General features: G+C 39.2%; 1 protein-coding gene across 5 annotated transcripts in view; it reads right to left on the bottom strand.

Annotated features, from left to right (window-relative positions):
• LCORL (ligand dependent nuclear receptor corepressor like) overlaps window positions 1-24,184 on the bottom strand; it is a gene marked incomplete at its 3' end in the record, with an annotated part of 420,506 nt that overhangs the window by 383,869 nt on the left and 12,453 nt on the right. The gene's annotated exons all lie outside the window — the stretch shown is intronic.

Below are 24,184 nucleotides of genomic sequence, written 5' to 3'. Positions count from 1 at the left end.
TGATGTTTCTCTTTCACATCCATGTTCCCCCCCTTCCCTTTCCTCTCTCTTTCTAAAATCAACAAACATATCCTTGGGTGAGGATTAAAAAAAATATGAGGTATAAAATGTTAACCTACTTGTAAAAATCATGATATAATAATTTATTCATGGGTATGGACTGTTTTAAAAAATTATTAAAAACCTTGTCAAGTTGAAAACCTCGTTCATGAACTTACATAGTATTCTACTTTCTGGATATACTAATTTTAACATTTTGCAATTTTCTTTTTGAAATTTGTATTATATTAAATTTTAAGTAGTTTTTTGATAAACTACAAGGCATCCAAAGGAAAATGATCAGAATGGCAAAATAACTGGGAAATTAAGAAAAGGAACTATTTAAAGAATGCTTACATTAGAGAGGGAAAATATTAAAGGTAGAATGATAGGTCTGAAAAATGAAAGGTAAAGGATATTTTCTCAGTGATATTCCTAAATTGTAAAAATGCAGAAATACTACTCTAGAAATGTTCCATAAATCATGCTTTAAAAAGACATGTTAACATCTCTATAATCAAGATGCATATTCAAGTCAATGATGTGTCATAGTAAAAAAAAAGTAACATTTTTTCACATAGAACATGAAAAAATGATGCATCTTATCCTATATAATAAAAGGCTAATATGCAAATAGACCGAATGGTGGAACAACTGGTACAATCGAACAATCAAACAACCGGTCCCTATGACATGCGCTGAACACCAGGGGGCGTGCGAGGAACATGGCGGGTGCTGGCCACTGCGGGATGGAGGAGCAGGTGAGCAGGGGTGCCAGACCAAGGCGGAGCACTGGTCGCTGTCATCAGGACGAACCACTGGTGGTTTCTGAAAATTCTTTACTCCTGTTCTCCATGGTCCCGCCCAGCACTTGCACCAGAGCCAGAGCTACCGCCCATACTCACTGCCGGCGCCCAGCATTGGCCCCAATCACTTGGCGCCATCAGCAGAAGCAAGTAGTGGCTGCCAGCACCAATCACCCCTCTGGGCTTCTCCGCCTCCCCCTGCTCCTGAGGGGTGATCGGGGCAGCAGCTGCCACTTGCACCCGCTGCTGGCACCAGCCCCAATTGCTTCGCGCCTTCAGCAGGTGTGAGCAGGGCTGGCGCCATCAGCGTGTGAGTGCGGGGCTGCGGGCAGACAGGTGATTGGGTCCATGGTGGGAGGGGCCAGGTGGGGGAGTGGAGGATAGGCCAACACCCGACCCTGTACTACCGCAGCCTCGAGGCCCACAGTTCCTTTCAAGGTGCACGAATTTGTGCATTGGGCCCCTAGTAACTTAGGATGTCTTGGATTTGACAAAGTAGTTATCATGAAACTTAGAAAATATGCACTTAATAAAATCTTTGTGAAATGATTCAGTACTAGTTCCCATAAGTGGACATTTGAGGCAGAAAAGTGAATGAACTAGTACCAGAGAGTGCTTTCAAGAACACTATCGAAAAGACTTTCCTACTGGGTAAAACCTCAGACCCAACAAGCCCCAAATCTCTTTCTATTACTAAGATAATCTAATTCTATTTTGCTGTGATCAATGGACTCCAAAAATTAACCATGCAAACAAACTATTTTAGGATGTCATTCTATTGAACAAAATATATAGCCTCTCCCTATATAAGTTTACTAAACTGGCTTTCTCATAAATTGCTGGTGGGATGCAAAATGGCACAACCATTTTAGAAAAGTTTGACAATCTCTACTAATTTAAACAGACACTACCACATGGTCAAACAATCCCACTCCTAAATATTTACCAATATTTACCAAACAGAAATGAAAACTACATTTACACAACTACACAAGTATTCATAGAGTTTCATTCACATTTACCCCAAACTGGAAACAATCCAATGTCCTTCAACCACTGAATGAAAAAACAAACTGGTACAATAGAATACTACATAGCAAAAGGAACAAACTACTGATACATGCAACAACATGGATATATCTCAAAAGCATATTGTTAAGTGAAAAAAGCCCTACTCAAAAGCATATACTTTATGATTTCACTTATTATTCTCTAGGAAAAGCAAAACTACAGAGTCAGAGCAGACCAATGGTTGCTAGTGCCAGGTTACCTAGGTAAGGAAATAACCATGAAGAATCACAAAACAACTTTTAGGGATAATGGAACTGTTTTATATCTTGTATATTGAGGAGTTGGTTATCCAATTGTTTGTGTGTCAAAACTCATAGCACTGTATTCTGTAAATTATACCTTAATAAACCTTGCTAAAAAAATTTTTTTTTAAGAAAGGCGTAAGACATGGTTTCTGCAGCAGAAAAAGATGAAGGTCAGTAGATAACTTGATGGGTTATCCTTAAGAAACAAACAAGCAAACTAAAGTCAATCATGAATAATGGTCAGGGTTTAGAGTAAAGATGGAAGACTAAAATTTAGGTGTCAAAGTCATCAGTAAATGTAACAGGGAAAGGTAATTACAGACATATGAAAACATGCTCAAAGTCACTAATTATCCGAGAGATGCAAATCAAAATGACAATGCCATACCATCTCACACCTGTCAAAATGGCTATCATCAACAAATCAACAAATGCCAAGTACTGGTGAGGATGTGGAGAAAAAGGAACCCTTGTGCACTGCTGGTGGGAATGCAGACTGGTGCAGCCACTGTGGAGAACAGTATGGAGTTTCCTCAAAAAACTAAAAATGGAGCTCCCGTTTGACTCAGTGATCCCACTTCTAGGAATATATCCCAAGAAACCAGACACACTGATCAGAAAGGATATATATGCACTCCTATGTTCATAGCAGCACAATTTACCATAGCTAAGATTTGGAAACAGCCTAAGTGCCCATCAGCGGATGAATGGATTAAAAAACTGTGGTACATCTACACAATGGAATACTACACTGCGGTAAAAAAAAAAAAAAGAAGGAATTCTTACCATTTGCAACAGCATGGATGGAACTGGAGAGCATTATGCTAAGCGAAATAAGCCAGTCAGAGAAAGATAAATATCACATGATCTCACTCATTTATGGAATATAATGAACAACATAAACTGATGAACAAAAACAGATCCAGAGACAGAGAAGCATTGATCAGACCGTCAAGCCTCAGAGGGAAGGTAGGGGAGGGCAGAGAAGGGGAGAGATTAACCAAAGGACTTGTATGCATGCATATAAGCCTAACCCAGTGGTCAGCAAACCGCGGCTCACGAGCCACATGCGCCATGTCTCCCTTCGCCCAACTGACCGACACCCCCACTTCTTCTAATGCCACTTCTTCAAAACAGACTCACCCAGGCCAAAACCGACTTCTGCGCATGGGCCATGAAGTTTCAATCGCACTGTATGTCCACGTCTGCATGTGGTATTTTGTGGAAGAGCCATACTCAAGGGGCCAAAGAGCCACATGTGGCTTGCGAGCTGCGGTTTGCCAACCACTGGCCTAACCAATAGACACAGACACCAGGGGGGTGAGGGCATGAGTGGGGTGGGGTGTGGCGGGGCAATGGGGGGATAAGGACAAATATGTAATACCTTAATCAATAAAGAAGTAAAAAGTAAAATAAATAAAACCATTTAGCTAAGTAGCTGTCTACATGCTCACAGCATACTAAAAATTCCATGATCCTCAAAAATAAAGAGCTTTTTGTATTGGATAGAACAATGATTTGAAAGCAAAATCATGATACAGACTACACAGAAAAACTATATTTGGAAAAAAAAGCTTTTGAGACTAAAAGGGTAAAAAGACAAATATAAGGAAAATATGATATGTTCATTATATATGAGACTTATAGAAGAGTTTATCAGATGATCTTAATCCCCTCCCTGCTAGGGGAAATCAACTCCTATATGTACAGGTAGAAATTAGAAGAAAATCAGAAGAAATACTATTTTTAAAAATGAAAGACTAAAAAAATAATTTTTGAGGTTTTTCCACTTTACATAGCCAAGCCTCTTTTACCACTAGTCAACCCTCTACTCCAGTAAGGTGTTCTTATCCTGTCTCAACTCTATTCCCAAAACACTCTGATCATTCCTTTTTCTTTGCCTCTATAGGCCTCTACTTCTTGTCCTTCTCCATTCCTTCTTTTGCCTGGCTCAAAAATTCTAGGTTTTCTAAGAAAGCACCCGTAATAATACCATTCCTCATTAATATCTATTTGTTTTTAAATTCCCGGGGAACTTGTACCACACAATTGAAGTATCTTAACCTCTATCAATGAAGCCTTTCCAACTACAAGAGTGGCTAACTCAACTGAATTCAGAAATGTGGTGTTTTGGTAGTTATAGCTTTCAAATTTGAATGTTTGAAATCAGAAATATATTGGGAAATTGATTGTTTTCATAAGCCATAAAGTGCCATTCTAACGTTTGGCATCTAAGTCTATCCCATGATAGCCTCATTTAGCTGGGTAGATTAACAAACCCCTAACCAAACAAGAAGAATGTGTCTTTTATCCCTTTCCTAGGACAAAAGACCAACCCTATGCAAAAATTTGGTCTTCTCCAACAACAACAAAATTGTATTTTTCTTTATCTTCTCTTTGGCCCACTAATAATACAACTTCTGAAGGCCTAAACTTATGCTGAATCAAATCTCTCCTTTTCCTGGTCAAACCAAGTAATGGTGAGATACAGGCAGTAGTGGGTAACTACTATAAAGTAGAGCAGTGGTAAAACTTGTTGATAATAAGTATCCATATTACAAACTCCAGAGTAGGTTTCCATACTGATACTTTCTGCATTCCCCACTCTGCTTATCATAATGCTAATGATTAAAGTTGAACTGATGGCTACAAATTAAATGCTAAATTTCTGTAATGAAAATACATCTGATACAAGGCTTTTCTACTTAGAAATTTACCTTCAGATGGATTCTTGAGTTGCTACTAGATTCAATTCTATGTTTTAAAATCTGATTAAATGTATGCAATTATCATTCAAGCAGCAAATCTGGTAACTTTAACCTACATAACTGGCTGTTTTTTCCTACAGTCACAATTACTTACAGAAGTGCTTCTTCAGTTAGTATTCAAATGATAAATCCATTTCAATGTATCTTTACTTCTATGGGGTGAATCTATGCACTATCCTATCTAATAAAAGAATAATATGCAAATTGACCATCACTCCAACACATAAGATGGCCGCCCCATGTGGTCAAAGATGGCTGCCCCCAAGTGGACACAAGATGGCCACCACAGGATGGCCAGCAGAGGAGGGCAGTTGGGAGGGACAAGGCCTGCAAGGGAGGGCAGTTGGGGGCGATCAAGCCTGCAGGGGAGGGAAGTTGCGGGGGGGGGGGGGGGGGACTCAGGTCAGCAGGGGAGGGCAGTTGGGGGCGACCAGGCTGGCAAGGGAAGGAAGTTAGGGGTGACTGGGCCAGCAGAGGAGGGCAGTTGGGGGTGACCAGGCCTCAGGGCAGGACAGTTAGGGGCGGCCAGGCCTGCAGGGGAGAGCAGTTAGGGGTGACCAGGCCGGCAGGGGAGGGCAGTTAGGGGCAATCGGGCCGGCAGGGGAGCAGTTAGGAGTCAATCAGGCTGGCAGGGGAGTGGTTAGGGGTGATCAGGCTGGCAGGCAGAAGCAGTTAGGGGCAATCAGGCAGGCAGGCAGGCAGGCAGGCAGGCAAGCGGTTGGGAGCCAGCAGTCCTGGATTGTGAGAGGGCAGTCAGACATCCCTCGAGGGGTCCCAGATTCCAGAGGGTTCAGACTGGGCTGAGCGACACGCCCTCCCCATGCACAAATTTTGTGCACCAGGCCTCTAATACTTAATAAAAAACTTTACAGACTGAAACTAAAATTAGTACACAAATTTCAATACTTTGTATCTTCTATAATCTTGTTATTAAAAACTGATTCTTATATTTAAATACAAAAGACATTAAGGCAAAAGGCAAGAGTTCAGACTTTTGGGATGGGCAACAGGAAAAGATAGTGTCTGAGAAGGTTTTCCAGAAATAATGTTATCCAAACTGTGTCTCAGTGAAAGAATGAGAGTCAGCTAGACAAAACATGGAAGATCACATCACACATTTAGAAAAGGAGAATACCATGTATAAAGTGATAGGGAAAAGAGAGCTCAATATACTCAAGAACAGCACTTCACAATATAACTTTGTGTAATGATGGAATTTATCCGAATCTGTGCTCTCCAATACAGGTTGGGGCAAAAGTAAGTTTATGGTTGTTTGTATGGAAAAATAATACAATAATTAGTAAATAATAATACAAGCATAAACAGTGTGTTTCACATACAACTGTAAACCTACTTTTGCCCCTACCTATTTGGAGTTGAAAAACTTATTTTTACATTTTATTTAGTTTTGTTAATTTAAATTTGAATAGCCATGTCAAGAAACTAAAAAAGTCTGGCAAAAATAAAGAATGTGATGTGAAGGGAGGGCAGCATAAAAGGCTGAAGAGATATGCACAATATGGATCTTGAAAGGGCTAGCATGTTTTGCCAAGCAGTTAATTTTTAACATGAGAGCAATGGTAGGCCTTTAAGTAGTCAAGAGACAGGATTAGTTTTGCATTCAGAAAAGATCACTCAAGCAGCAGTGCGAACAGACTAAAATGGGAAAAGAATAAAGACAGAATGGTTAGAACACTTGCAGAAATACAGCAAAAGAAACAGAACATAAATTTAGACAGAAGTTTACTTAAGAGAAATAGGGTAACTTTTAGTGATATAATACAATTAAATGGACTAATAATGATACCATAGTTTCATTAATTTAAGGTGGGCATGCGAGAAGTAAATACTTCACCACCGCAGAAGTAAAGATACACTTAACTGGACTTTTCATTTGAATACTAACTGAAGAAGCACTTCAGTAAATAATTGTGACTCTAGGAAAAGACAGCCAGTTATGTAAGTCAAAGTTATCAGATTTTCTACTTAAATGATAATTGCATACATTAACTACAATATTAAGTAGTGCAGTATAGAAGAAAACTCGATATGTCATCAGATACCATGCTACCTCCTACCCCCCACTCTTGCCAATACTCAAACCCTAAAAAATGCCACACTGTATCCCACCTCAGGCATCCACACAAAGCTGTACTGTCAGCCTACTACACACATTCCAACTCCTATTCCCACCCCCAAACACGTCTGGATAAATCCTACTCAGTCTTAAAAAAAATTATGGTTTAAAGAATCACTGAAACTGTAACATTCCTAGAAAAAGTACAGGAAAAAAGATTACTCACACTGGTCTTGGCAATGCTTTTTTGGTATATATCAAAAGCACAGGCAACATAGTAAAAAGAAACGTGGGACAACATCAAACTAAAAAGCTTCTCCACAGCAAAATAAACTAGCAACAAAATAAATAGGCAACCTACAGAAAATATTTGCAGCCTTGTACTTGATAAAAGGTTAATATCCAAAATATATAAAGAACTCATACTACTCAACAGCAAAAAGCAAACAATCTGATTTAAAAAATGGCAGAGCAACTGAATAGACACTTTTCCAAAAAGAAATACAAATGGCCAACAGGTTCCTGAACAAGGTGCCCAGGGCAATCAAATAAAAACCACAATGAGCTCAGCTGGCGTGGCTCAGTGGTTGAGCGTCGACATATGAATCAGAAGGTCATGGTTCAATTCCTGGTCAGGGCACATGCCTGGATTGTGGGCTCAATTCCCAGTGTGGGACTTGCAGGAGGTAGCCAAACAATGATTCTCTCTCAACACTGATGTTTCTATCTCTCTCCCCGTCTCCCTTCCTCTCTGAAATCAATAAAAATATATTAAACAAATAAAAAATCACAATGAGGTATCATACCTATTAGGATAGCTGTCATAAAAAAGCAAAGCGATAAGTGTTGGTGAGGATGTGGAGAAAAAAGGAACCCTTGTGCCCTGTTGGTGAGAATGTTAATTGGTGTAGCCACTATGGAAAACATTATGGAGGTTCCTCAAAAAATTAAACATAAACTATCATATAATCCAGTAATCCCACTTATGGGTATACATCTGAAGGAACAAAACCATCTCAAAAAGATATAACCCTAATGTTCACTTCAGCATTATTTACAACCAGAGGACCGGTGCACGAAATTTGTGCAGTGGGGGTGGGTGGGTAGGGTGTCCCTGAGCCCAACCTGAACCCTCTCCATTCTGGGACCCCTCGGGAGATGTCCGACTGCTGGTTTAGGCCCGATCCCTCTCATAATCTGGGACTACTGGCTCCCAACCGTTCGCCTGCCTGCCTGCATGATCACCCCCTAACCACTCCCCTGCCAGCCTGACTGACACCTAACTGCTCCCCTGCTGGCTCGACTGCCCCCAACTGCCCTCCCCTGCAGGCTCGGTCGCCCCCAAATGCCCTCCCCTGCCGGCCTGGTTGCCCCCATCTGCCCTCCACTGCAGGCCTGGTAGCCCCCAAATGCCCTCCCCTGCAGGCCTGGTCACCCCCAACTGTCCTCCCTTGCTGGCCTGGTTGCCCCTAACTGCCCTCCCCTGCTGGCCTGATTGCACAGAACTATCCTCCCCTGCTGGCCATCTTGTGGTGGCCATCTTTGACTACATGGGGGCGGCCATCTTGTGCGAGGGCGTGAGGGTCAATTTGCATATTACCTCTTTATTATATAGGATAGCCAAGGCATAGAAATTACCAAAGTATCCATTGATGGATGAATAGATAAAGATGTGGTATGTACAAAGGTATGTATAGGCAATGTACTCAGCCACAAGAAAAAAGGAAATTCTGCTATTTACAACAACATAAATGAACCTAGAGGATACTATGCTAAATAAAATTAGCCAGACAGAGACAAATACCATATGATCTCAATTATATGTGGAATCAGGGGGGCGGGGGGAAAGTCAAACTTATAGAAACAAAGAGTAGAATGGTGGCTACCAGGGGCTAAGGGTTGGAGAAGATGGCGAGATGCTAGTAAAAGAATACAAGCCTTGCATTATAGGATGAATGAGCTCTGGTGATCTAATGTACAGCTTGAAAATTATAGTTAGTAATACCGTGTTGTGTACTTGAAATTTGCTAAGGGAGATTTTTAGCTTTCCTTTCTCTCTCTCTCTCTCTCTCTCTCTTTCTCTCTCTCTCTCTCCCCCCCTCCCTCCCTCCCTCCCTCCCTCCCTCCCTCTCTCTCCTCTCATAACTGTGAGGTGACAGATGTGTTAACCTGTGGTAATCATTGCACAACATATAGACATGTCAAATCACGCTGTACACTTTAAATATACATACTGTTATTTGTCAATTATGCACCAATAAAACGAGGGAAAAAGAATCACTGCCTTAAAGTTTCATCTAATTTAATTTAGACTAGAACAGACCTATTGTTACATGTTGTATATTGTATAATACCTTACATTATTCCCTTTGAAGCACTTACCAAAGTTCCATTTAATCATATGCAATTTGTAAAATTTCTCTTCCCAAGTAATCAATTATTCATTTAACAAATATTTTTATGTCTATCATATGTTCTAGAAGCTGGGATACATTGGTGATTAAAAAGAATCAAAAATTCTCCACCAACTCAAACTGGGGAAAAGGAGTGATAAGGGAGAAAAAAATCAAGTAAGTTTTTATTTGATATTTTCACTTAATAAATGCCACCACATTTTCATGTCATCTTGCTTACTATGGTAGCCCTAGTACTGGCCCATATTAGGCACTCAAATATTTGTTTGAGGGAAAAATGTCACTTTGAAACTAAAGACATTCATTCTCAAAATAACTTTTAGAGTACATCCCAATTTGTAAGTTAAAAACTGTTAATAACTAGAAGCCTGGTGCACGAAATTCGTGCAGGGTAGGGTCCCTAGGCCTGGCCTCCCTGCCTCCCCCTTCCCTCGCTCCCTCAGCACCCTGCTGCCACCGCTGGTTGCCAGTCGTTTTCCACGTCGCCCCCTAGTGGTCAGCGCATGTCATAGTGAGCACTCGAACTCCTGAGCAGACAATATGCATATTAGCCTTTTATATATATCGATTATATTTCTTCACATTATCATTCTGAAATTCACAGTCATTTCATCATTTACAGCCTACCTTGTTCTAAGAACAACCCATATTTGTGTCTTGCTTAGTTTAGTGCTTTTTCTATTTCTTAAAATCTAAAACACTTAAGTCTAACAACTGCCTCTTTCTTTTTTTAAAAAATAAATCTTTATTGTTCAAATTATTACAATTGTTCCTCTTTTTTCTCCCCATAGCTCCCCTCCACCTGGTTCCCACCCCACCCTCTGCCCATACCCCCCCCCACCATTGTCCTCATCTATAGGTGTACGATTTTTGTCCAATCTCTTCCCGTACCCCCCACCCCTCTTTCCCCCCGAGAATTGTCAGTCCACTCCCTTTCTATGCCCCTGATTCTATTGTATTCAACAGGTTATTCTGTTCATCAGGTTTTTTATTCACTTGATTTTTAGATTCACTTGTTGATAGATATGTATTGGTTGTTCATAATTTTTATCTTTACCTTTTTCTTCTTTCTCTTTTTAAAGAATACCTTTTATCATTTCATATAATACTGGTTTGGTGGTGATGAACTCTAGCTTTTTCTTATCTGTGAAGCTCTTTATCTGTCCTTCAATTCTGAATGCTAGCTTTGAAGGACAGATAAAGAGTAAAGTAATCTTGGTTGTAGGTTCTTGCTATTCATCACTTTGAATATTTCTTGCCACTCCCATCTGGCCTGCATAGTTTCTGTTGAGAAATCAGCTGACAGTCGTATGGGTGCTCCCTTGTAGGTAAGTAACTGTTTTTCTCTTGCTGCTTTTAATATTCTCTCTTTGTCTTTTGCTCTTGGCATTTTAATTATGATGTGTGTTGGTGTGGTCCTCTTTGGATTCCTTTTGTTTGGGGTTCTCTGCGCTTCCTGGACTTGTAAGTCTATTTCTTTCACCAGGTGGGGGAAGTTATCTGTCATTATTTATTCAAATAGGTTTTCAGTATCTTGCTCTCTCTCTTCTTCTGGCACCCCCATAATTCTGATGTTGGTACGCTTGAAGTTGTCCCAGAGGCTCCTTACACTATCTTCATACTTTTGGATTCTTTTTTCTTTTTGCGTTTGCAGTTGGGTGTTTTTTGCTTCTTTGTATTTCAAATCTTTGACTTGATTCTTGCGATCTTCTAGTCTGCTGTTGGATCTCTGTATATTATTTTTTACTTCCGTCAATGTATGCTTAATTTCTAGTTGGTCCTTTTTCATATCCTCGAGGGTCTCACTAAATATATCGGCCTTTTGTAGGAAATTCTTGAAAAACCTTATAACCGTGGTTTTGAACTCTATATCCAGTCGCTTGCTTTCCTCCATTTCTTTCATTTGTGACCTGTTTCTTTGTCTCCGCATTTTGGCTGCTTCCCTGAGTTGATAGAATGGCTTTGTGTGCTAGGTGTCCTATAGGGCCCAGTGGCTCAGCCTCCCCATTTACCTGAGATGTACACTCTTGGTGCACCCCACCGTGGGCTGTGTGCACAGTCTTGTTGTAGTTAAGCCTTGATTGTTGTTGGTATGTATCACTGGGAGGAATTGACCTCCAGGCCATTTGGCTGTGAGGATCAGCTATGTCTATGCTGAGAGAACTTCTGTGCTGGAGACACCCTTATGAGACAAGACTTACAAAAGCCTCTGTGCTCAGCTTGGATGTGGTGGAGTCTCAGGGCAGAGCAGACAGAAATGTCTTCCCATCATCCCTGCCCTAAGAGGCCCCTGGGTCTCAGTTCCCGTGGTAATCGCTGCAAGCACCTCTGAGAGAAAGCCGCCCTCGAGTTTCACCCGTTGCCAGACAGTCCAGTTTCTCCCCGAATGAGTCTGGGTCCCCAGAGTCTTGCCCGGAACTGGAGTTCAGAGCAGTCGGGAGCTTTTGTCTCCCTCCCGATTGAGAATGCCAGCCATGTACTCAGTTGCCAGCACTCTCCGCGCACACGCGCCTCCGTATCTCTGCCTTCCGCAGTTCCTCTGAGTCTCAGTGTGCTTTTCTCTTTCCTTCTAGTTGTAGAAGTTGCACTCAGTCAGCCTTCCTGTGGTTCTGGATGATGTCCGTTTTGTCTTTTAGTTGTAGTTTTGAAATTGTTGTGTGAGGCAGCAGTTTAGTTGTTTACCTATGCCACCATCTTGGTTTCCCCTCACAACTGCATCTTTCTTAAGTGTTTTCTACTATTCTGTCTTTTCTGTGAGCATATGTCAAATATATTTTCCATTTTGACTTAAGGGTTGCAGTACCTCTATTAATAAAGGTGTCTGTGCTACAAGCTTTTGTAATCTCCATAATCTCTACACATGAGCATACATATGGAACTACTGGTTATCTACTGGCATCATGGATGCTGCTAAACACCCTACAATGCACAGGACAACTCCTCACAACAAAGAACTGCTGACCCTAAAATGTCAATAGTGCCCAGATTAGTTCAAAAGTCAGTATTAAGGAACTAGATCCAATATCTGAATAGGTGTTAAATAAAAGGAAACACAAAGAATACCTTAATTATACACCTTTCTCTCTATATATACTTACATAACAAGTAGAAACCAAATTGGTCATAAAGAATTACTGAGGAAAAGCACACATATAAGATAAATGGTTACCCTGTTCAAAACTTAAACACAATTGATTTGATAGTAGGATAATTATTTCACTGTATTTAAATGTTTCTTGGTTACTGCAGAAAACTAGATATATATAATTCTGGTGTCTGAATCAGATTTTACTCCTGAGTTCACAGGCATAAATTCAGGAAATAGAGTATGACCAGGCTGTATTCACATTATTTCCCTTTATCTTTTACTAAGTTTGTAAATTACTCTTATAAGGTTATAATATGACAATGTTCATATTTTATAGCATTGATTTTTAAGCAAACCTAATGAATAAATCAACTAGATTTATATACAAACTAAGGCCCTGCACTGGTAGGGCCCCTAGCGGCTGCTGGCTGGGTACTCCCTCCCTTTCTCCGGCCACCTGCCACTGCAACTGTCCAGGGCCTCCGTCCCTTCCCCCAGCCAGCCCACCTCCTGGTCGAACTCCAGGAAGAACTCTGGTCAATGGGACAATTTGCATATTATGCTTTTATTATATAGGATAAAAAGATACAAGGAGGAGTAATTAATATGTTTTAGGGAGAAAACATACTAGTATTAATATAAGCTTTGTTAAGCATTTAAAATTAAACGGAAAAACTCAATATGCAATTTCTTCGAAAGACGCCTAGTACACAAAGTTTATCTGACTCTTACACTGAAATAACTTATAGAATGGGACTGGCAAATGATAGATGAGAATTTCAATTCCATGTGCCATGATTTACTCGGTTAAGATGTACATTACTTGGTAAATTTATTGGAAGTTTGATATAATCAGTTCATAAATGGAAAAAAGTTTTGTAATTCCAAACTGTAAATTTGTTACCTTAAAAGATTCACCTCTATTGAACATTATTTTCAGCAGTACAGGAAACCTGAAGTTTACTGGAATACCTCTCTGATTACCAAGGCTCTTATAATGGATATTGGAATCATTGTTCTTTTTTTTAAAGTTTTATTTATTTTTATTTATTTATTTGTTAATCCTCACCCGAGGATATTTTTTCACTGATTTTTAGGGAAAGTGGGAGAGGGAAAGATAGAGAGAAACATCGATGTGAGAGAAAGCACATTAATTGGATGCCTCCTGCCCGAGCCCTTACCAGGACAGGGTTGGGGAGAAGCCTGCAACCACGGTACATGCCCTTGATGGGAATCGAACCCGGGGCCCTTTGGCCCAGAAGCCAACGCTCTATCCACTAAGCCAAAACAGCTAGGGCTGAAATCATTGTTCTAATCAACTTTCACTATCTAAAATAGCATAAAAATATATTAATTCTGTTTAAAACTCTGCAATGGGTCTCCACTGCTTATAGGAGATTCTTAGATAGCATACACAGACTTTTCTGAACTAGCCCCTGCCTATTCTCCAACCTCATTTTACATCACTTCATAAGTAAATTGCATGCCACTTATAAGAACAATTAACTCATTACACTGTTTACAGTCTGAGCTTACTTTGTTCACAGTCAAGTGTCACATCTTCCAAACTAACCTAAAACATTTTTTTTCAGCTTTCCAACTAGCTGAGTAATTAACCATATTAAGTAGCAGTTAGTTCATGCGTAAAATACACAGATCTGGTATACAACAAGTACTATCTGAATTATATCAAAACGACTTTTCCAGTCTTATTTGACAGAATTCATTGTTATCAGCATCACATTCTCCAAGTATGTTTACATCCTAATTTAAGATATTTTCTTTCTTCCTTTTTCCCCCCTCTTCTCTTGTTCCCTTATGATTGAGGAAAGGGAGCTAGAATGTTCAGGTACTCAACAACAGAATATTATTGCTTCTGTATTATCCCTAAGACTTGTCGTAGTGATTCTCCTAATAAATGTGGTTCAATTTCATGGCCTGACAGAGGATTTGGCTAAAGGGAGAGAGGGACCATCTTTTCCCAATAAAGAGGCAGAAGAGTTTTTAAATAATAAGAAAGATGACAAATGTAAAAATGAGCGTTTGTGGGAAATGAGAATACTTTAGAAAAGACTAAAATAGGTGACAAAGTCTTCATATGGTCAAAAACATTTTTGTTAAACTCCTAATAAACACCTGCCTGATGCTCATAGTTTAGTGAGGAAGAAAGACAAGTTCAAGAAATATTATATAGAATGCCTGAGATAAGCAAGAATGGAGAGATCAAGCCTAAGAGACACTGGGAGAAATAAGATGGTAGAAGGTACATTATTATTATTATTTAATTGGAGGGTAGGGGCAGGCACGAATGTTAAGAACAGGCACAGTGTTAAAGCAAAGATGAATATGTTAATTTCAGAGAAGACAAATTCATAATAAAAAAGGCTAATAATAAAAAAGAAAACACTCTTATAAATTAAATTATCTCAATTATAAATTAAGTATGAGATAAATAACTTGTAAAAGTAACCAGTTTGGAAAGCACAAGAAACTCAAAAGCACAATATACTATAAGCTCTGGCCTGGTATCTCAGTTGGTTGTGCTGATACACCAAGGTTGTGGGTTCAATTCTTGGTCATGGCACATACAAGAATCAACCAAGGATACATAAATAAGTAGAATAACAAACTGATGTCCCCCCCCCCTCCCTCTCTTCTCTCTAAAATCAATCAATAAAATTTTTTTAAAGCACAACATACTATAAACTCTGGCTTATTTCAGTGGCTTAACTCTACCTGAATTCAGTGACTTAATTCTATAAAAGGAAAGTTTTTTTTTAAAATATATTTTATTGCTTTTTTACAGAGAGGAAGGGAGAGAGGGATAGAGAGAGTTAGAAACATCGATCAGCTGCCTCCTGCACACCTCCTACTGGGGATGTGCCCGCAACCAAGGTACATGCCCTTGACCGGAATCGAACCTGGGACCTTTCAGTCCGCAAGCCAACGCTCTATCCACTGAGCCAAACCGGTTAGGGCTAAAAGGAAAGTTTTTAAAGCCACAAGGGCATGGGAGCAAGGAGGAGAATCTATGTATCTTGAAATCTCACTTTTGATAGCTTATCATTCATAAAATTCCCTTTTGGGCTCCAAATCTTTTGGCTATTTCCAAAAATTCAAGACCACTCTCAAAGGACAAATAACATTATCTGCCACAAATAAAGTTAAGTATTAAATGTGCCACAAATTATTTTTTAAAATTCCAAAAACTTAATACAGTAGCTGCATGGTAGAACAAAATTACAAAAGGGACAACAGAGATGCCTGACAGATTTAAAAATGTTAACATAACTTGATAATAATCCTCTTTTTTGTTCTTGCCCGAGGATATGTTCATTGATTTTTAGAGAGAGAGGAAGAGAGAGAGAAAGGAACATCAATGAGAGAAACAGATTGGTTGCCTTCCTTATGCGCCCTAATAGCGGATGGAACCTGCAACCTAGGTATGTCCCCTGACCAGAAATCGAACCCACAACCTTTGGTGTATGGGACAATGGTCCAAAAAATTGAGCCACCTGGCCAGGGCACTAATCCATTTTAAAGTAACTAATTCTGCACATCTAACTAAAGAGAATAAAATAAAGGCAGAGAGCAATTAAGTATATTAACCAATTTCCATTATACAGAGGTGGACAAAAGTAGGTTTATAGTTATGAGTACATGAAACAGAGTTTACTCTTATATTATTATTTATTGTACTATTTTCCATACAAACAACTGTACACCTAACTTTTGTCCACCCCTATAATTATAATTTTTTTTTTTTAGCAATGAAAGAGTAAATGTATTACAAAATTCATTCACTCAACATTTAAATACACAGTGTGTGCCAAGGTGACAAGGAAGGAGAAAACATGGTTTTATCTTTACACACACACAAACACACACGCACACTGAACTTTGTGGAAAATATAGGATAAAAGTTTATGACAGAAGAAGAGAGTGACATCAGTGCATACAGAATCCAAATCCAAACCTGGAGAGATTAGCAAAGTTTTCCTGCAAATGTGAAATTTAGTTAGCTAAAATAAGGCTGAAAAATATTCTAGGAGTTAAATTAAAAGAAAAAGTGTATAATGTATAAGAATGTCAACTGTATTGTTTGTAATAATGTAAACTGGAAATAACCCATATATCTTTCAAAACAAGAATAGATAAAAAGCTATTACATATTTCCATATTAGAATATTATAAAGCAATGAAAATGAATAAACTATATCTACAGGCAACAACATGAATGATTTTCACAAACATAATACTCAGTTAAAGAAGTTAGACACAAAAGAATAAATGCTACATAATTCAATTGAAATAAACTTTCCCAAAATAGGCAAAAATAATCCATGGTGTTAAGAAGTCAGAATACTATTCACATTTGGGGAGGAGGGAGAATTTATTGACTAGGCGGAGGTAAGAGGGGACTTCTTAATCTGTGGTGGTTATAAGATCAGATTAACTTTGCTGAATGAAGTTTATGATCTGCACACTTTTTTTCTATGTAGTAATGCTTTTAAAAAATGTTTACAAAAGTAAAGAAGAACAGTTATTGGTAATCCAGAAGGAGAAAACAAATATGGAAAAGCCCAGAGGCACAGTGCTTGAGGATCCAAAAAGGGTTGTGACTCCTCTGTAAAATACTAACTATAATACCTAGCTCAAGATTATTTTGAGGATTAAAAGGTAGACTACATGTAAAGCACATACCTGGCACAAGTACTAACAGGTGTTCAGCAAGTGTTAGCAGTTATTATCACCATACTACTATTACTGTGCCACTGATGCAGGTGCTTGATGGTAGTGCCCAAGGTAGAAAGATAAAGCCATGTTATGAATTAAGACTTTATGCTAAGATCAGTGGGGAACCAAAAAAGATTTTTACACGAGAACAATATGATCACATTTGAGTTTAGGAAAATTATAGATAAGAAAAATATAAAGCTTTTTTTGAAAGATGTCAAGAAGAAAATGTCAACAAATCTTGTAAAGAAGTCCAATATAGGAAAGGAAGAATGAAAAACACACACACTGATTTGAAAATCGAGATGATTAGTCATGTTGAGCAACTTTTCAAATATCTGTTGGCCATCTGTATGTGCTCTTTGGGGAAATGTCTATTCAGGTCCTCTGTGCATTTTTTAAATTAGATTGTTGTTTTCTTTTTCTTTTCTTTTTAGGGTTAAGTAAGTTATGTGAACTCCTTATATATTGTGGATATCTATTAACCCCTATCTCCTCCCATTGAGTTGTCTTTCATTTAGTTTGCAAAGTGCAAACTTTTTAGTTTGGTATAATCATATTTCATTTTTTCTTTTGTTTCCCTTGCCCGAGGAGACATATCCCCCCAAAAAATATTGCTATGTGTGATGTCAAAGAGTTTACTGCCTATATTTTCTTCAAGGTGTTTTATGGTTTCACGTCTTACATTTAAGTCTTTATTCCCTTTTGACTTTATTCTTAAGTATTGTATAAGAAAGTGGTCTAGTTTCATTTTTTTTGCAGGTATCTGTCCAGTTTTCCTAATACCATTTAATGAAGAAACTGTCTTTATCCCACTGTACATTCTTGCCTCCTTTGTCATGGATTAACTGACCATACAGGTATGGATTTATTTATGGGCTCTCTATTCTGTTCTACTTTCTTTGTGTCTGTTTTCATGCTAGTTCCATGCTGTTTTGATTAATACAGCCTTGTAGTATAGTTTGATATCAGGTAGCATGGTACCTCCAACATTTTTCTTCCTTTTCATAATTGCTTTGGAAAATCAGTGTCTTTTGTGGTTCCACATAAATGTTAGAATTGTTCAAGTTCTGTGAAAAATGCCATTGATATTTTGATAGGGATTAAACTGAATCTGTAGACTGCGCTTTGGGTAGTATGACTATTTTAATAATGTTAATTCCTACTAATTATCAGGGCAATGTAAATTAAAACCACAATGAGATATTACCTCAGACCTGTCAGAATGTCTATCATCAATAAACAAACATCAGTGTTTCGAGGATGTAGAGAAAAAGAAACCCTACCACACTGTTGGTGGGATTGTAAACTGGTACAACCACTATGGAAAACAGTGTGGAGGTTCCTCGAAAACTTAAAAATAGAACTAGCATATGACCCAGCTATTCCACTTCTGAGTATTTATCTGAAATTAAATTAAATTAAATTAAATAAGATATATGTACTCCTACATTCACTGCAGCATTATTTATAACAGCCAAGATTTACAAGTAACCTAAGTGTCCATCAACAGGAGAATGGATAAAGGAGATGTGTATGATACATATATATAATGGAGGATTTATTGATCTACTTGCCATTTATGACAACATGGACAGACCTCAAGGGTATTATGGTAAGTGAAATAAGTCAGACACAGAAAGACCAATACCATATAATTTCACTCATATGTGGACTCTAAAAATCAAAACAAATAAACAAAACAGAAACAAACTCATAGATACAGAAAAGAAATTGATGGCTGTTAGATGGGAGGGGAGTAGAGGGACTGGGTGAAAAAGGTGAAAGGGATTAAGTAAAATCACCACGTATAAAAATAGTCACAGGGATAAAGTACAGAACAGGGAATATAGTCAATGATCCTATCTAATAAAAGAGTAATATGCAAATTAGTCATCACTCTGCTACACCCACCAGCCACGCGCACCAGTCAATCAAGAGCAAGTATGCAAATTATCCCAACCAAGATGGCTGCAGCCACAGAGTGAGCAGGAGGCTTGGGTTTCCCCGGCAATGGAGGAAGCCAAGCTTTCTGCACACCCTGGCAGGACCAGGCCTCCACACAAGGCTACAAAGTTTCAATTACAGAAGATAAATAAATCCCAACATAAATGGCTGCGGCCATGGAGCAAGCAGGAGGCTTGGCTCCGCTCAAGGGTACAAAGTTTCAATTATAGAAGATAAATAAATCCAAGATACCAGGCCTCTATTTTACCTAATAAAAGAGTAATATGCAAATTGACCATCACTAAAACACACAAGATGGCTGCTCCATGTGGACATAAGATGGCCACCACAAGATGGCCAGCAGGGGAGGGCAGTTGGGAGGGACCAGGCCTGCAAGGGAGGGCAGTTGTGGGCGATCAGGCCAGCAGGGGAGGGCAGTTGCGAGGGACCAGGCCTGCAAGGGAAGGCAGTTGGGGGTGATCAAGCCTGCAGGGGAGGGTAGTTAGGGGTGACCAGGCCGGCAGAGGAGGGAAGCTGGGGGCGACTGGGCCTGCAGGGAAGGGCAGTTGGGGGGGGGCAGGCCTGCAGAGGAGAGCAGTTGGGGGGAATCAGTCCTGCAGGGGAGGGCAGTTAGGGGTGACCAGACCTGCAGGGGAAGGCAGTTAGGGGTGACCAGGCCTACAGGGGAGGGAAGTTAGGGGCAATCAGGCCAGCAGGGGAGCAGTTAGGCATCAATCAGGCTGGCAGGGGAGTGGTTAGGGGGTGATCAGGCTGGCAGGCAGAAGCGGTTAGGGGCAATCAGGAAGGCAGGCAGGTGAGCAGTTGGGAGCCAGCAGTCCTAGATTGTGAGATGGATGTCTGACTGCCTGTTTACACCCAATCCTACCTACCAGGCCTCTATTCTATCTAATTCCTATCAGGATCGGGCCTAAACGGGCAGTCGGGACATCCCTCAAGGGGTCCCAGATTAGAGAGGGTGCAGGCTGGGCTGAGGGACACGCCCCCCTGTGCAAGAATTTCGTGCACCGGGCCTCTAGTATTGTAATAACTATGTATAATGCCAGATGGGTACCAGACTTACCAGGGTGATCACTTTGTTAAGGCATATAAATGTCTAATCAATATGTTGTATACCTGAAATTAATATAACACTACACTGTCAACTATAATTGAAAAAATTTTAAAAATTCAATATGTAACAACTTTTGAGGGAATAGCTTGTAATTTTCTCAAGGTTACACAGTTAATAAGTGACAACTAGAATATAAGGTACTCAAAATTTACAATCTACTACAAAATCTCAATTTAATATATGTTATATAATTGTTACTTTAAGCACACAAATGGCAACAGTACATTCTCTTCAACTTCACTAAAAGTACTTATTTTTTTAAAAGTCTCCTGGAATTATCAAAATTGTTATTACTAAAGGCAACTTACACACGTGTGTGTATCTGCATATAATCTAGATATCTATAAAGATATTTGGTATGGGTTTTTAATAAACACCCAAGACATAAGTACTACCAAATTATCATAAGTGCTGTCCAGTATAAGATTAATGTGAAAATATTTTTAGTAAATTAGTGTTATACGAAGAGCAATCAAGTAAGATGAATGATCTAAGGGATTTTGACACATTAGTTATAAGAAGGGAGAGAGGAAGATAAGAGTGGTGGGAAGGGAGAGAAAGAGGAATAGAGGGGGAGAAGAGAAGAGAGAAAGAAAAAAACAAAGAGAAAGAATAGGCTTCTGAAGACTAGAGCTCAATTTTTTTGGCTTAAAACCATACCATATGCAACCCAAAATTGCTCATATTAAACCTAAATGTAAGCAGTGAAATATCATGAACATCATAATATATACATATATTTTTTTCTTTTAGGGAGAGTGGAAGAGAGAGGGAAAGACAGAGAGAAACATTGATGTGAGAGAAACACATCGACTGGTTGCCTCCTGCACGCGCCTGACCAGGGAGGAGCCTGCAACCGAGATACGTGCCCTTGACTGGAATCGAACCCGGGACTTGTGGGTCCACAGGCTGACGCTCTATCCACTGAGCCAACCCGGCTAGGGCAATCATCATAATATTTTTTCACAACTCTGGCATAAATCCACAACTACTGCAACAAAATGTGTAATCTGGGTTCATTCACATTACTAGATCATAGAATGGATTATAGCATTCAAACAACCAACATAAAGTTTTTGTTCCGATTGAAAACTTTAATATCAAACACTAGGTTGATCATTATCAGAACTTGTAATACTGTTAAAGCTGGATCACAGGAATATGGAGATGCATTATGCTTTCTTCCACATTTGTACACATTTGAAATTTCCCATAATGGATTTTACAAATTGCGCCCAGTTTTTCAAACAGTCTCCCAGGAAAGCTACTTTTGATTTCCCCAAAGAGTAATCAGGGTTTGCATAGGGTTGGTATAAAACAGAAAACTGAAACACTAAATTCACTGGATACACTGTGTAAAGAGGCATTCCTATGAACCTCCCCACTTAAAAACAAGCTAACAAAAATGTCACCTGAATCCCAATTAAACATCAGAGTAAGCGTAATTCCTCCAACTTTGTTCTTTTTCAAGATCACTGTTGCTATTCAGGGTTCCATATAAAATTTTGGAATATGTGTTCTAGTTCTGTGAAATACGTCCCTGGTATTTTGATAGGAATTGTGCTGAATCTATAGATTGCTTTGGGTAGTATGGACATTTTAATGACGTTAATTCTTCCTGTCCATGAACACAGAATATGCTTTCACTTATTTGTATCTTCTTCAGTTTCTTTCCTCAGTGTCTTATAATTTTCAGAGTACAGGTCTCTTACATCCTTGGTTAAGTTTATTCCTAGGTATGTATATTATTCTTGTTGCAGCAATTGTGAATGGGATCATTTTTTAGTTTCCCTTTCTGATAGTTCATTACTGGTATATAAAAATGCAACTAATTTCTGGATATTTATTTTGAATCCTGCTACTTTACTGAATGCATTTATCAGTTCTAGTAGTTTTTTATGGAATCTTCAGGGTTCTCTAATAGATATCATCATGTTATCTGCAATAATGACAGTTTTACTTCTTCCTTTACAATTTGCATGCCTTTTATTTCTTCTTGGTAGCTAAAGATAGTCTATTCAATAAATTGTGTTGGGAAAATTGGACAAATACATACAAAAAAAAACTAGACCATCTTCTTACATGTACACAAGAATAAATTCAAAATGGATTAAAGACTTAAATGTTAGACTTTAAACCATAAAAATCCTAGAAGAAAACATAAGCAGTAAAATCTTGGACATTTCTCATAGCAATATTTTTTTTTTTCTGATATATCTTCTCGGGCAAGGGAAACAAAAGAAAAAATAAACAAATGGGACTACATCAAAATAAAGAGTTTTTGCACAGCAAAAGAAATCATCAACGAAATGAAAAGACAATCCACTGAATGGGAGTACATATTTGCCAATGATACATCTGATAAGGGTTAATATCCAACATTTATAAAGAACTTACAAAATTCAACACCAAATAAACAACCAATCCAATTAAAAAATGGACAAAGGACGTGAAAAGACACTTCTCCAAAGAGGACATAGAGATGGCTAATAGTATATAAAAAGATGCTCAATGTCACTAATCATCAGTGAAATGCAAATTAAAAATCACAAGGGGATATCACCTCACACCTGTAGGAATGGCTATCATCAATAAATCAGCAAACAAATGTTGGCAAGGATGCAAAGAAAAGGGAACCCTTGTTCATTGTTGGTGGGAATGCAGATTGGTGCAGCGACTGTGGAAAGCAGTATGGAGTTACCTCAAAAAATAGAACTCCCATCTGACCTAGGGATTCCACTTCTAGGAAGATATCTGAAAAAACCCAAAACACTAATTCAAAAGAATATTATGCACCCCTACGTTCAATGCAGCATTATTTACAACTAGAGGCCCGGTGCACGAAATTCGTGCACTCAGGGGCGGAGGGTTCCTCAGCTCGGCTGCGCCCTCTCGCAGTTCGGGATCCCTTGGGGGATGTGGGCCTAAGCTGGCAGTCAGACATCCTGAGCGCTGCCATGGAGGCGGGAGAGGTTCCCGCCACCGCTGCCACTGTGCTTGCCAGCCGTGAGCCTGGCTTCTGGCTGAGTGCCACGCCCCCTGTGGGAGCACACTGACCACCAGGGGGCAGCTCCTGCGTTGAGCGTCTGCCCCCTGGTGGTCAGTGTGTGTCATAGTGACCGGTCATTCCACCGTTCAGTCTATTTGCATATTAGCCTTTTATTATATATGATAGCCAAGATTTGGAAGCAGCCCAAGCATCCATCAGTAAAGGAGCGAATAAGACTGCTATGGTACATTAACACAATGTAATATTACTCAGCTATGAAAAGGAAAAAAATTTTACCCTTTGCAATGGCATAGATGGACCTGAAGAACACTATGCTAACTAAAATATGCCAGTCAAAGACAAAACTGAACCAACAAGCAAAACAGAGACAGACTCATAGAGAGCAGGCAGACAGCTCTGGTGGGGATGCTGGGGGTGGGTGGGGAGTGGTGGTGGTGGGATTGAGCAAAAAAAAAACACACAAAAAAACGTCATGGACATAAACAGTGTGGTGATTGTTGGAGGGTGGTGGAGGTGAAAGAAGGTATAGGGGGATAAATGATGATGGAGAAAAAATTAAGTAAATAATAAATAAATACCAGAATAAGGACTAATTCCTTAGGACAGTATTTTTTTTTAAAAGTTCACAACTTGGCCTTAAGCCAATAATTTAAAACCACACACACAAACAATGTTATACTTTCATGCTTTTGTCTCTGATGCAAAAGGAAGTCATTGCTGGATTGAGAGTGGAACAAATATGTCATCAGATTTTTGTTTATAGCACAGAAGACTAAGCTAAAGAAAAATCAGAGCATAAAAGGGAAAATCATGAAGAATTTTTGCAGGCATCCTGGCAAAAAAAAAAAAA

This window comes from Plecotus auritus (genome assembly GCF_963455305.1).
Source record: "Plecotus auritus genome assembly, chromosome: 1".
Lineage (NCBI taxonomy): Eukaryota > Metazoa > Chordata > Mammalia > Chiroptera > Vespertilionidae > Plecotus > Plecotus auritus.
Note: the sequence above shows the minus strand (reverse complement) of the source record. Positions and strands in the feature narration are given on the sequence as shown.